The sequence below is a fragment of the Schistocerca nitens genome, chromosome 11 (assembly GCF_023898315.1).
Source record: "Schistocerca nitens isolate TAMUIC-IGC-003100 chromosome 11, iqSchNite1.1, whole genome shotgun sequence".
Classification (NCBI taxonomy): Eukaryota; Metazoa; Arthropoda; class Insecta; order Orthoptera; family Acrididae; genus Schistocerca; species Schistocerca nitens.
Genome location: NC_064624.1, coordinates 88,406,398 through 88,422,939, shown reverse-complemented (window position 1 = coordinate 88,422,939; position 16,542 = coordinate 88,406,398).

Genomic DNA, 16,542 nt, shown 5'->3' with positions numbered 1-16,542 from the left:
TAAATCATATCTTGTTACCTATAAAAGGAAAGTAGACTGCCTTGCTGATAACATTGTGCAACAATGAAAATGTAAATCGAATGAAAATAGCCGATTCCTATCAGTTCTAATGTACTTATCGCGAATATCACAAAGACAATTCAAAATTAGCGCTAGTTTTCATTTTACACTGTTGAATTACGGTGAGATTATTATATACGGATTTTTATGTTAAGTTTAAAACCAAATATTATATTGGTTTGTTAAAGTCATAATTACTAGTAACAATGCATTATATTATTGTCCCTGCCCTTACCTGTGCATTATTTTAGCTATAAACATTTTGATATAAGTCTTAGTGATCTTTTTGTCTCCCTCATCTTCAACTTCATAGACTTATGAATGCATGTAATAATTTTTGCTCATTTGTTTCAAGACTAACTACCAGTTGTTCAAGTTGACTGCTACAGAAGTGAACAAAAATGCCACGAGTTTGTGTTAACAGTGCTGACACATTTTGCTGTGTGTGGGGAGAGGTGACATTTGCTTTACAAAAGAGAGTGAACCTCTCGTAGACCCTAAAAGATTCTGTTCCCGCCCTTGCACATCAAGTTGGGTCTCATGAAAAACTTTGTTAAGGGATGAACAAAGATGTTGACGCATTTAAGTACTTAAGGCAAAAGTTTCCTTACTCAAGTGATGCCAAAGGTAAAGAAGGACATCTTTGTAGGCCCACAGATTGGAGAACTTTTGGAGACCATACTTTTGATGGAATCATACAAGGTGATGAGAAGCACGCATGGGAATGTTTTAAGGCAATCTATTAACAGTTCTTATGGAACAAACGCACAATAAATTACAGGGAGATTGTAGATAACATGTTGTCATCTTATGAAAAACTTGGTTCATACATGTCACTGAAAACGCATTTCTTATATAGTCATCTTGACTTCTTCCCCAAAGATTGTGGTGCAGTAAGTGATGAACATGGGGAGCGATTCCATCAAGATACTGCCACATTTGAGAAGAAGTATGCCAGAAAGTCGAGCCCTTCTATTTTAGCAGATTACTGCCGGACTGTCATAAGGGATGTTCCCCAGTTTGTGTTAAAACAGCAAGTCAAGCGAAAACGGTCATCTGTATTTATCTCCGAACAAAATATGTAACTGTATATACTATACGTATGGACATTTAACATTTCTAATCCTTTATATATATATATGGCCGGTTACTTTATATATTTTCTTTTGTGCTTTACATAGTTCTGGTACAATGAATACTTACAAAGTATTTTCAGTCACGTAATATAATCTTCATTTTTTCTTACTATTTTACTTTTGTACTCCCAGAATGGCACTGAAATTCATCAATGCATAACACATAACATAATTCAAGTAATTATTCAGTTAAAATTTGTTATGCTGAATCTTGGAACATGAATACATACTTAGTTAGTGAGTTATTTATACAAAAATGTAGATTACTTTTTCAAAAACTAGAGCTAAATTTTTATGAAGATGATGCATTTGTATCATTTTATATTGAAAGAAATATAACTAACTCAAAATCATGCAACTTACACGCTTCTACTTCAGATTTGTTGTTCAGTGTAGTATGCTTGGATGGGACTGGGGAAAGGCATTTTTAGAGAGAAAAATTCTGAACTGTCTCACATATTTGCAGTCAATATTTCAAGGAATTCTGCTAATGTAAATGGGAATGTATAACTTTTTAGGGAAATAGCAAGCTGAGGTTGAAGGCGTCCCTGTGAAATATCTTCAGTTTTGATAAAACTAAGTTTCAAGACATACCAGCAAAAGAAAGCTCTTGTTTTGCCAGACATGTCGACGTCCTGAGAAAACCTCTCATGTTATTTGGGAATGCACAGGAGAATTCCTTCTCCCTTATCTTATTTAAAAAGAAAAACCAAAATGGCCTGACTGGATTTACAGTCACCTCCTGGAATGCAAATGAACACTGCAGAGCGGCTGTCTAGAACAGAGTTGTTTGGCAATTGGTTTCAAACTCACTTCCTCCTGTTTGCCTTAAAGAGAGAAGGAAGGAGAGTAATTATTGAAGATAATCTCTCTTGTCACATCTCAATGACAACTTCGGAGCCGTATGAGGAAAACAACATAAAGTTCATTTGCATTCCACTGAATGCTACTAGTCGTCTGCAATGTTGTTTCTTTTTGTTCTCTGAAGAGTTTCTCTGGTGGAGGAGGATGACTGCAAATGAAAAGAAGAAACAGCGTTTTCTGTTGTACATTTAGTGGCGCATTGGCGAATATTCTGCATTTAGGTGAACAGACAGCTTCTACAAATTTAGTGAAACAATTGAGAAATGTGGATATTAAATGCGATGTGAGTCTTATAGCATCTCCCTGTTATGCCAGAAATAAGTCTTGTGCTATGAGACATGTGGGAACTGAATTCCACAAACGTTTGGAGACGGTGAGAAAGACAATCAGTTTTCAATGTGACAAAACGTGTATGTTGCCCATAGAACCAGGGATGATATGGACGTTATTTTCGGACAGGGTATGCATTAAAAGAACAAACGGCCTTCATAGCCATGTTATTATTTGATTTAAAATATCTTTTATTTCCCCTGAACTCTAAAGAGTGGTTTATGTTCCTTTAGCCTTCCCCTTAGTGGGGAATTAGTTTAAGAGTAGAGAAGTCGACATTCCTGCATACCAACACGTACTGCTGCATGTAATAGAATGACTACCGTACTGCCATCTGTTGGCGACGGCCGGCAACAGTTGCGCGGCCCGCCCTTCGCCTTCCAGAGCGGCTGACAGATGGCAGTCACGTTTATTTCGCTTCTTGACGTCTTGACGGAAAGTATTTGAACAAAAGCATATCTCTTGTTCTTTAAAGACTTTGTTATAAGAGAACATAGATTTGCAGTAACTTATTCTAAAAATATTTAATACTCGTTCCTATATTTTTTGTCATATGTTATATATTTTACAGCACTTTCAATGACCCGTGCAAAACCGTGTCCTCCAGGAGTTCATGGATAAAGCAACTGAGTACCTAACACACATAACGAATGCCATACTAAAACATCAACACTTCCCCGCCTTTTGGAAGACGGCCAAGGTCCTGATGTTCAGGAAGCCGGGGAAAGACCACAGCCTCCCACAAAATTACCGACCCATCAGCCTTCTGAGCTCGCTCAGTAAGATTGTTGAGAAGGTGATTCTCAAACGCATCACTAGGCACTGCATAACAAATGACATCCTGAGACCGGAGCAATTCGACTTCAGGAATCACCACTCCACAACACAACAACTCCTACGGGTCGTTGAACACATGGTTTCAACATAAACAAAGCTACAGGGGCAGTGTTCCTGGACATCGAAAAGGCTTTCGACCGTCTATGGCACAACGGCCTCATCCGCAAACTCAGCGACGCGGAATTCCCCGACGGGCTGCTGCGTCTAATACACTCATACCTCACAGACAGGAGTTTCAACACTGATGTGCAGTGAAAACAATCAACACGACACGGTATACACGCGGGAGTACCCCAGGGAAGCATCCTAGGGCCCCTACTGTTCAACCTCTACATAAACGATCTCCCAACCACACACAACACAATGATGGCAATCTACGCGGATGACACAGCCATCCTTGCGCAAGATTGGAAACCATCAAACATTACGTCACGCCTACAGACTGCACTCAGAGTGGCCGAGCCTTGGTTGGAGAAATGGCGTGTTACAGTAAACGTCGACAAGTGCGAAGCCATTCTGTTCACTAGAAGACCGAAGCAACTGCGCAAACACCGTTACTGCAGACCAATAACCCTACATGCACGTCCAATACGTTTCCGCGAGAAAGTCAAATACCTCGGTGTCTGGCTGGACCGGAAATTACTCTGGGGGGACCACATACAACACATGACCAACCGAGCTAGCGCGAGGCTCAAACAGCTCTATCCTATGCTCAACAGGCGTAGCACACTGAACAGAAGGGTGTCGAGGTCCATGTACATGACACTTATCCGACACCTGATTACGTACGCAGCTCCTGTCTGGGGATACGCTGCGCCTACACGCCTGCGCCGTCTGCAGCTCATACAAAACAAAGTACTCAAAATCATAAGCAATGCTCCACGATACACACGCATCGCGGACCTTCACCGGGAATACCGACTTGAGACTCTCACGGAGGTAATCCACAAACTCACCACAAGACTATACAGAAACTCCAGACATTCACAGAACCCGTTTATTCTGAATCTGGGGAACTACGACCACAACCATAGATGGAAACATAGAAGACCAAAAGACATACTTGTAAGGGCATAACATCTATGGCCAAGCATACGCAAACACAACGGCACAGGCGAGCCCCTGTTAATCAGACGCTATTACTGGATACCCAGCTGAAATACACTGCCGAATAAGTGACACCACACAGAGAAGCCGTGCCGTACACTGCATGCAAACAAGCTCCACACATCCCCCACACAGTGAGACGATCTATGGCCGATCTCCCACTACTGTATAACGATCTTGATTGTTCCAGGAATGTAGCAGCTGCAGCCACTGGGATACATCGCCATCGCTTGTCACGGTAATGATGCATGATACCCATACTAACAAATCCAACCTTGCATGAGCTATCGCAGCTAGTAAGCCACTACTGCTCTTACTACCCATCCCACTGTCGCAGAGGTTTTTTTCCCACGGCACGAGCCATGGCACTTTTTTCCCTCTGCTCTTCAAATCGCTACCCTCACTCGCGTTTCGTCCACTATCTATCACCTGATGGACCGTGTTAATGCGTAGTCTTACCCAGACGCACGGACAACAACACAGCCCAGCATCCTGTGATCCACTTACTAGATAACTAACATGTTTTACGGAGGTGACAGTAGAACTTTTGGTTTGGTCACCACGTTGGTGCGGGCGTGGAGGGGCCCCATCTCTATTTTTTAAAAAAAATGACCCGTTGTATAATATTCGTATCAGTAATAATTTTAGGCCGGAGCAGATTCGGAATGTGATCTGTTTCCCATAACTTTAATTGAAAGTTGGGATGTGTGGGTTGGATCTATGAATTAGTGATTCACGCCATATTTGGGACCAGCGAAAGCCATTAGGTAATTCATTTCAAAACCCAGAAGCTCTAGAACTGATGCCTTTCGAACAAGCAAAATAAATTTGCTCTGCAAGAAATAATAAAGGTGCTATAAAACAATAATATACAAAATTGGTGTCACTTCCCTTGTAAAGTGTGACTTAATAAAACGTGTTTCAACTTTTTTCTGTTGTTTGAATATAGCTGGAGGAGAGGATGTTCGGTACTGGAACATATTTCGATGAATAGAGAACTTCCGCCCACTAAAAAAAGTTTTGACTGAGGACAAGGCTGGAACGACATAACCAGGCAGTCCGACGTCACATTCAACTGTCGACAGTCAGGTGCACAGAAGGCTGCAGGGGGTTGAACCCAGAGCGTATGATACACAGGCCTCATGGCGCAACTGTGACGTCATCGCCGCTAGACTGTGGCTGCAAACCTCCATTATACTGCAAGAGTGAAAGCCTAACAAAATTACGAGACTTACATCTCGACTATCAATCTGTACGCCATTTACAGAGAAATTTACAGAGAAATAGTGCCGGCCTTTATCATTCATAAAGAAACTATGTGGTTCCTCTATGCTGTAGTGCAAAATCCATATTACGCTGGTTACAATTCTCTTTGATTTCCTTCTATTGTGTTTCAGATCATACGCAAAATTACGAGTGAAACCAACATACAACACAGCCTGTAATTTACACTACGTGAGAGAGATAGTTTTAGTAAAATTTATCAGCCGAGATGAAGTAATTATTCTGGTAACAAAATGTCGTGTGACTAGGGCCTCCCGTCGGGTAGACCATTCGCTGGGGGGCAAGTCTTTCGAGTTGACACCACTTCGGCGACTTGCGCGTAGACTTATTTTGGTGATCGTAAGCTTAATCACTTGGACAAAAATGGAATTCAGTGAGACATAAAGATCTTATCGATATTGTCGCCGGGATCGGTTTAATAGTAAATCGCCATCTTACCAAGTTTTAACCAACAAATCAAACAGAGTGTTTTCATGCATCTGAAACCTCCATCTGTCTGAGTCGTCAGAAGTGTCAAATATGTACCAGAATAATGCCATTAATTAAATGAAATCGTTTTAAGTAAAATCTAGGCTTAGTATTATACAGTTTCAGTGTTAACAATGCAATTAAACAGATCAAGAAAAAAAATTATGAATGAGGGGAAAAGGACAAATGTTAATGTCTATTAACCAGTCACCAAATTTATTCCAAACTGCATTACGGTTCACATTTTTCCCTTTCTGCTGTTATTACTATTATGGCTATCGTTATTTTTTTAAGATAATTATTGAAAAGCATATTACACCCTACATTCTATTACACACCGAAGAAGTCTGTTATCTGTGTGATCTACCTGACTACGACAAAATTACCTTAGGAAGATGTCTTCTTTTTTAATTACATCAACAGCTAATCTTAAAAGTAAATTTCTCTGGGAAGAGCATCTTATGACGCTGTGTAGATGTTCTCCAGAGACCATGTTTTTAACATCCCAATAAGCAAAAATGACTACATTAATAACCTTATTGGCCTTTATCATTTTCTGTTGCTGCTAATGTTTTATCTCGCTCAAAATATGTTTTACATGTCTTACGTGTCAGCTTTTTTCGATCCTCACTGAAATCCGTTATATTGTCAATGTCTGATCGTGGTGGTGGTAAAGTGACATCATCTACACAGTCAGCTTCCAAAGAATCTAAATCTGTTCCAACTCCTCCAAGAACAGATGATGGAATTTTCAAGGGTAGCAGGGCCTGAATTCTTAGCTTGGATTCAATTTCAATTACCTGTCCCAGAGATGCCAAATAGTGACATACTGCCATTGTTAGATATTTTACGATTTTTTTTTTCCACGGCATCTGTCTGAAACTTTCGTGGCAAAAGATATTCAAAATTCGAGTCCTTAGTGCAATACTTGGTCATTTCTAGATGAGCGTGAGTGGCATGAGGTATGTGCAAATGAGTGTCATTGTATAATCCAAATGTGCGATCAGAACAACGTTTCCATATATCCAGCCATGATAAACACTTTTCAGAATATCTGACAATGGCTTCTGCAGTGCATTCTTGAAACAGATTACCTGTTCAGCTAATATATAAAATGTTCCACCATGTACAAATTAATTTTCCTGTTGTCAAAAACTTCAGTAACATGATGTTCCCCCAATGACAGGAAACCTTGAACAGTCCTCTCCTTGAAAATATTTAGCACAGATTTGACAGGTAGTTTTTATAATGAGACTTTAAATTAAGTTTTTTTTACAAAAATTTATTATCTGTGGACTTTCCACGTCATGCAGCTTTTTAATTGCAGAGATTTTGCCCATACTTAGTTGTGTACGCTCTGAAATATTTTCAAAGTGTGGGTACTTTGTCTGATCTGGATCATCTTTACTGATACAATCGTATGTGACACATTTTAATATGTGAACGGAATGTTAAACTAAAAAGAGGGATGGGTGTCATAACGAGGGAAATTGTAAACAACTGACAGTTGGGAAAGGGAAGCAGAGAATTGCATGGTCCATCAGTTAACTGAATTTTTGTCACTAACAAGGGAACCTCCCCATCGCACCCCCCACAGATTTAGTTATAAGCTGACTCAGTGGATAGGCCTTGAAAAACTGAACACAGATCGATCGAGGAAACAGGAAGAAGTTGTGTGGAACTATGAAATAATAAGCAAAATATACAAACTGAGTAGTCCATGTGAAAGATATGCAACATCAAGTATTGTCTGAACACTAGAGCGCCGTGGTCACGTGGTTACTGTGAGCAACTGCGGAACGTGAGGACCTTGGTTCAACTCTTCCCTCGAGTAAAAAATTTACTTTCTTTATTTTCGCAAAGTTATGATCTGTCCGTTCGATCATTGACGTCTCTGTTCACTGTAATAAGTTTAGTGTCTGTGTTTTGTGACCGCACCGCAGAACCGTGCGATTAGTAGACGAAAGGACGTGCCTCTCCAATGGGAACCGAAAATATTTGATCGCAAGGTCATAGGTCAACCTACTCCTCCACAGGAAAACACGTCTGATATATTCCATGCGACATTGGTGACGGCATGTGCGTCACATGACAGGAATATGTTGTCGACCCACCTAACTTGTACACTTGGCGAATGGGTAAAAACATTCTTCTAAAGAAGACTGGGCGTGCGTCGTGCTTCGGTAGCTCAGATGGTAGAGCACTTACCCGCAAAAGGCAAAGGTCCTGAGTTCGAGTCTCGGTTGGGTACACAGTTGTAATCTGCCAGGAAGATTCATATCAGCGCACACTCCACTGCAGAGTGAAAATCTCATTCTGGGAACATTCTTCTACCTTGCCCGATTTAGGTTTTCTTGTGGATGTGATAATCACTCCCAAGAAAGTGATAAACACGTAAGAGTTTGTCACACAAACTGAAAATGAAAAATTAAAATTTTCACTTGCGGGAATACTTGAACCAAGACCTCTCATCCCGCAGTTGCTTACGCTAACCACGGGACCACAGCGCTCATGGGGTCAGATGGTCCTTGATGTGAACTATGATGCACATCAACTACTCAGTTTCTATATTTTGCTTATTATTTCATAGTTCCACACGACTTCTTCCTGTTTTCTCGATTGATCTGTGTTCAGTTTTTCAAGGCCTATCCACCGTGGCAACTTATAACTAAATGTGAGGGGGGTGCGACGGGGAGGTTCCCCTTGTAAGAACAGAGACTAATTAGTGAAGCAAAATGATCTGCTTCACACAAAAAGATTGGAACTTGTGTTTTGTATACAACAGGTATTTGTCGTCGGGCTTCTAACCTGCTGAGTGTGTTTGAAAATGCGGACAAATCTTATGAAGTGTACTAGGATGGGGTAGCACAAGACAGGGTGTGCTACTTATATACTGATAAGTGTGTGGTGATATTGAAAATAAAATACTACAAAACGTAATACAATCTGGCGAGTATCTGTAATCCTTCTTTTGGACGCCCATTAAGTTCACTTGTTCACATGAAACATTAATGTTTTTTTTTTTCCTTTATTGTATTTCAATTCCCCATTGGGGCGGGCTGGCAGCAGCATATGCGCTGCTCTTCAGCCGAAAGACATAGAACAAAACAATAGAAGACATTTAAAAACAGCAAAGGAGAGAATAAGGTGAACATAGATATAAAAAAGGGGAAAATTATGGAAGGCAATAGGCAAAAAACGGGGTGACTGTAAAATGGAGATAAAAAAACTGTTTAAAATTAGCACACATAAAAAGCCACACACTGCGACGGTTAAAAGAACACAAGGCACAGTAAGACTGGAGCATAAAGGTAGCGACGGACGGCATAGCACATAACATAACACTGGCGGCGAACCTCAAGGCAGGACACAATTAAAAGACACCTCTTGACGCACACGATAAACAGCACTAAATAAACACTGATGTGGCACACTGATGAAGAGCCACACAGAGGATCTGCCAGGCGCTAGGAGATGAGGGAGACCTGGACAAGGGAGGGAGGGGAAGAGATGGGGGAGGTGAGCGGGGGGCGCGCGGAAGAGGGCCAGGTAGGGAGGGATGTGGGAAGGAGAGAGGCAAGTATGGGGTGCAGGTTCTCAGGGGAGGGGGGGACGAACATTAATGTTGGTAATTTCAGTTTTACTACTCGTGGCTCATTTTCATAATTTCCTCTGCAACGAGGCACACAACACTTCTACACCATTCCGAACGATTACACTTCACTGGCACATATATCAGCTATGTAAATAAAACAAAGTAAGTAATTGATGCTACTGCGAGAACTTCCGCTGGTTCAGACACGTTCCTGCAAAACGCAAGAAAACGAAATGAAATCAGCGACGGCTAGTCCTGCCATCGAACGGTGCACTACGCAACTAACCCCTGTTGCAGGCCGGCGCCACAAGATGGCAGCACGGTAGGCAGCCTCACGCTTGTCGTGAGCGATCGTTACTCTGCTTGCAGTTTGTAGCGTAGAGCTCGCCGCCGTCAGGTAACGCCACCTGGAATCAAAGCCTCACAGCCGGCGTCGTGTTGTCACAGCAGAGGTCAAGCAAATATCGGAACTTTGGCACTCCCAGCAAAACGGTCTGTCCAATTAAGTGAATGTATCATTACTTAATGCGTCTTGCATAAATGTAAATTGTCATTTCAAATAACGTAAAGTAAACATGTTCATAATTTCCTTCACTGATGCGTATTATGACTGCAAATCTCATATTCGCAACATTTCGACTTTTTTCAGGTGCATATTTGTAATTTTAGCATGGCCCCATAGAGTGGCGATACATAACTCGCAATTTGCATCGTAATACCTTTTTAATGGAAAGCAAGCGCACTCTAACTGTAAAATTTAGCAGATGAATACCATGTTCATTTTTTGTTGCTGGAAAATTACCGAACTACCTGAAATCTAGCCACCAAAATTTTGTTTTATACGAATACACACAAATTACTGCAAACAGTATGGAATCTATTCATTCATGCAATTTAGCAGATGAATACCATGTTCATTTTCTGTTGCTGGAAAATTACCGAACTACCTGAAATCTAGCCACCAAAATTTTGTTTTATACGAATACACACAAATTACTGCAAACAGTATGGAATCTATTCATTCATGCAATGTCATCAATGAGTAAGGAAACTATTTAACATAATTGAGAAATTCTGTTACAGACAGATGGGAAAAAAACACAACACAAAAAGCGAGAGGTGGGAGGAAACGGAATCTAATTAAATAAAAATATTAAAGTGACTTCTTATTTCATCTCATAATATGATTTCTAAAATAATCTTGTACACGTCAATAAAAAATTAAAGTACACTTTAATTACATTTTTCATTCTTTTAAAAACATTTATGTTCTTCTTCGTACTTGCATCATTTCTTCCCTTAGTATGATTATTTAATACGATATTTACACAACAGAGCAGTATGGAACACCGGATAGATTCAAGACTATGTCTAGTTTTACATTGGAAACCACTAAACATATCACTGGGAATATTATTACAGGATGCTATCTTCAAAAGCACACGCCTTTGATTTGCCAATTGGAGAAACAAAGTTTCATTTTCTTTTACAATTTTTTGAAAGGAAAGTAAATGTAAGTTACACATGCCACTATATCTTGTTTGGGGTATACCAAGCCTCTTCAATCCTATGCCACTATCAAATGATCATCGTGCTTTACTTCACCCGAAATGAGAAATACTCACAGTCCAATACTCACAGTGAGTTTTTTCAGGACTTGGTGTGAGCAATATCCTGGTATGTGGGGCAATAATGGCTAAGTGTCCTCTACTGTGCCTTAAACATCATTCTCATCTACTGCTACATTTAATAAATCTTTTAACTCCTGGATTTCAAAAGTTGTTTCAAAAGTATCTGACATCTTAATAAGCACATCTCGAACTACTGTACATTGTGCTCTAAGCCCTAAGTTTTTGCTCAGTTTCAAAAACCTGTCTAAGAGAAATGTGGTAATTTCCCCAACGTAAATGGCAGTATTTACCCAACCTTTCTTCCAAACTGTCAGTCTGTACTCTTCCAAGGAGCAAACAGGTCCTGTTTTTGTCAGAGAGCTAATTGCTACTGAAATCAGTTAAAGAAGCTATTGTATGTTTTGGAGCAAAGTGTGTCTCTTTAGAAAGTATCCTGCATCATTCAACCCATGCCATAAACCTAACCAAGACACAAAGCTCTTCAAAAAATCAAATATCTCATGGGAATTAGAAGTTACAGGTTCCTGCAAAACATTTATTAGCCTCTGGCCCTTAAGTAATGTTTTCACATTCACAGTTCACCACCAAAGATTCATTATTTTTATAAATGTCGCAGTGCTTTCCCAATTTTGAATTCCTTTCTTCGAGTCTAGTCTCTGCAAAGCTACAACTGTCTTATTATTTAAGATATGAAGCACCAATTAACATCTTGCCTTTCAATTGAATTTGGTAAAAGAGTTTTTAAAGCTAGAAAGTTTCCATATTGCAATAATCACGTTTTTACAGATACAGTTTAAGAGATGAACTGTATCCACAAAAGAGTACAGTGGGCGATCTGCAGAAGTTTGTGCAGGGTGACAGTACTTTATCTTTACTTCTGGTGGAGTAATAAAGTTTGATATTGCTTTTCTACAAGTTGAATTATTGTCTGCCACTAACCTAACCACCTCAAATCAAGCTGATTCTGATTTAAGAATTACTTCTTTTATGTATCAGGAAAGTTCACCTTCGTAATCAAGTTAGGATTTCAAATGTATTGCATCAGTTAACACAAGAAGTGCTTTGCTTTGTGAGGCTAAAGTTCCAGGTTTCTGTGAGATATGACTACTAACTGATCACTATGTTTTTCAATGATGGACCAGTTAAAAGCCTACTACAAAGCCTGGACAGTGTATTTGGATTTGGCATAGAAATAATGGCAGTGCTGCTGACAAACGTACATCCACATCAGTTAATAGTATTTACTAATGATCACAGAATCAGTCAGTATAATATCTAAATTGAGATGAACTTCTACACTTCAGGAATGAAACCTGTAACTTTAAATTTTTTTTTTCAGTTTCCCTTTCTGGCAACTTCTCCACTAAATTCTGCAAATTATCTTCAGTGAACGACAGAACACTATCAACAGGAATCTCATCTTTATTACACAATAAATAAATTTCGTTAAGAGCTTGACACACCTCTTGTGTGTTGCAGACTTTTGGGAAGTTTCATCTTTCGAACACATTTCAATTCCACAGCATTAATAAAAACTCTGAGAAATAAATCACTATTTATAACAGAGTAGCAATCGACTCTAGGGTAAGGATTGTGGGTAGTTAACAATAAGCACACACTAATCTGTGATCTGCGACCCAGTCACTATGCTTATCGTAGTCACTTATTTTACTTTTTAGTTGCTCTATACTACAGAAAGAAGTCGCTCCTATCAACTTCTCCTGCGTTTATACACTTTCTCGAATGGCGATGTGAAGGGCACTGTTTTCTAGTCGCTCCCTGCGACTTTCGGGGTCCCCTCAGGCTGATGTTGGCGTATTGGACAAATATGAAAGGCATCCTGGTAACTTTGAAGGTACAGCATCTCAAAGAGAAAACCTTAACATCAAATGAGATGCAACTATACAAGCAGCTTCCCCCTTATGACATTGTAAATTACAAATGTAGGCCTCTGTCAAACATTTTGTTCTTTAACCTACCTTTTCTTAAACATCGACGATCCAGTGGTGCTATTAACAGTTCGCCAGTTCTTGGGTCGTACATAGTTGTACTGCTTAATATACCTTCTTCGCTGAAATTCAGCTCAAAGACCTTAAAAGAAGCATACAGTTGATTGTTAAAGATGTTATGAAAATGACCGTTAAGATGGGCGGGACTGTGTATTGCTTTCGTTCGTAATACATTTCGCAATAAAAGTTACGTGTTATGATTTATGTAATGGTGTTATAGTACTTAAGAAAAACAACGATACTTACAACAGAATGTTTGCTGGGCATCCAATCTTGTCTGTGAACAACCCAGATCCATTTCAATCTTAGAGACTCATAGATGGAAAATAAAATACAGAAACTTTAGGCCCATTGCCGTAATTGCCTCTGCAATTTGGCAAGCAACACCTCCGTGGCATTCTGATAAACGCTGTAACTTATTTAGCACAATCTAAAATGTAAACAGTCACTCGATCCGAAGCACAACACACCATGTCATACTTGCAAAAGACTAAAAGGGTTCGGTTTGTTATGACACGTGCGTGTGACGGCACAGCTGCCTGAGATGCTCGCCGCGAGGCTTCGTTTGAAGGTGGCGCTGCGTCAGGTCCCAGACTGTCAGAGCTCTGACGGCGCCGTAATTCGCGCAGCGCGGAACCGCGGCGCACCCTGAACACTGCCGGTACTCCACGCAGCACCGCGACTGGCGACACAGCTCTGCAGGCTGCGTGGCTGAGCGGTCGGCGCCTCCGTCGCCCGGGTTTCCCACTCTCCATCTGCAACCAACCCACCGCCCCGACTGGCAGTGAAACGTTTAGGACTAACTCTCGACACATTACTAATGTGGAACGCACACCTCGTCACCATCCAACAGCACCCACTGTCCTCGCCTTCAAATCCCTCCTAAACCGTCCCACAGAGTGGTGCGTGGCTAATCCTGTGTCCTTAGCAGAATCAATGTCTTTTTAGAGAAATACAAAGCCGAGGTTGAAGGCATTCCTTTTGAAATGTTTTCAGTTTTGATGAAACTGGGTTTCATGACATACCTGCGAAAGAAAGCCCTTGTTTCGTCGGACATGTCGACGTCCTGAGAAAACTGAGGACACCTCAAAACCGTGCCAAACTCTCATGTTGTTTGGGAAGGCAGCAGGAGAATTCCTTCTCCCTTATCATATTCATAAAGGTAAGCCAAAATGGACAGACTGGATTTACAGTTCACCTCCTAGGCTCCTGGAATGCAAATGAACACATTAGAGTGAGTGGCTAGAACAGAGTCTGTTTCACAGTTGGTTTCAGACTCACTTCCTCCTGTTTGCCTCAGAGAAAGGACGACGGAGAGTAATTATTAGAGATAATCCCGCTTCTCACATCTTAATGAAATCTACGGGACTGTGTGAGGAAAACAACATAAATTTCATTTGCATTTGACCGAACGGTACTAGTCTTATGCAGTCTTTAGATGTGGCTTATTTTTCTTCTCTGAAGAATGACTGGAGAGAGATTCTTTGTCAATGGAGGTAGACTGCAAATGGAAAAAAGAAACATTGTTTTCCGAAGGGTGTATTTAGTGGCCTACTGTGGAAGATTTTTTAGATGAACAGACAGCTTCTACAAATTTAGTGAAAGGATTGAGAAATGTCAAATGCGCTGGAAGTGTGATAATGCCAGAAATAAGCCTTGTGTTATGAGAAGTGTCGAAACTGAATTCTAGAAACATTTGGAGAAGGCGAGAAAGACAGTCAGAATTCAATGTGAGGATCGTCAAAACGTATTTGTTCCCCATAGAGCCAGGGATGATATGGACGTTGTTTCGGGGTATGGTACGCATTAAAAGAACAATCATCTTTCATAGCCATCTGTTTTTATGTAATTCAAAATACGTTTTAATTAGCTTGAACTTTTACAGAAGAGCTGTTTATGTGCCGTCGGCCTGCCACTTATTGGCCAACCAAAGTATCAGCAAAGAGGTCGTCATTTTTGCATACAGGTGTTAGTACTACTACTACACGTACTGCTGTGAGCCAAGGAGCGGCTACCGCTCTGCCATCTCTTGGCGACGCCCCGCAACAGCTGTGTGGGGCGCCGTCCGTCGACCACTAGCAACAGTCACCTGGCAATTGCATTTATTTCGAATTTTGACGTCTTGTCGGGTGGTATCTGAAGTAACGCTGATCTCAAAAACTGTATATACTTTGTTCTGTAATGATGTGTTGATGTAAATGAACGAATATTTACAATACTTCCTCCAAGAATGTTTAATACTCGTTCTCACGGTTTGTGGCAAATGCTATATAGTTTTCAGTAACTAGGTAAGCTAATATCTGAAAGTCACTGGTATGAACGCAAGTATTTTTGGCAGGCGCGGATTACGTTAGTCTGTGCCTCGCGATGTATGTCAATGATGATATTAGTAGTCTACTAGTAGCCACTCTCCGATGGAATCGGCGATTTTGCGTAATGTGTTACAAGTATTTGCACGAACAATCAGCCCGACTCTGAACAGCCGGGTTCGCAGAAGACTGCATCCTTTGATACACAGGCCTCACGGCGCAACTGTAAGGTCATCGCCGCTAAGTAGGTGCTGCAAACCAGCATCAGCCCAAGAGCGTCTACTTCTTTCACGAAAGTGTAACGACTTTGTTCTCGACTATCAATCGGTGTGTCATTTACGAAGAAATGGTGCCGCTCTTTATCATTTACAAGGAAACTGTGTTGTTGCCGTATGCTAAGGTGCAAAATGCATGTTAAGCTAGTTACAATACACTGTGCCTTCCTTCTATTCTCCTGGAGGTAGTATGCAAACTTTTACTACTTGCTAAGATAAACAAAACGTTGCGACAGAAACAGACACCATAGCCTGTAAATTACACTAACAGACTTACAGTGACAGTGATATCTACACTAAAATTTAGTAGATAAGATGTCGTAATTATTCTGGTGATCGTTAGTTTAATTACTTCGACAAAAATGTGATTCACTGAGACATAAATGACTCATTCACACAGAGAAAGTAAAATTATGTTCTACTATAATTTCAAAAAAGAAAGCTTCAAATATTTACCGAAAATTGCGGAAAAAGAATATAACAGACATACAAATAATAATAAATAAAATAAAATAATAAAAGTAAATAATAGAAATTCAACAGGAAAAAAGAATATAAAATAAAAACATCGGCACTCGTTTTGATATAAATATGTCGATATGTCGGCATTGAATTTCACGTCGTTGAAAATCGATAT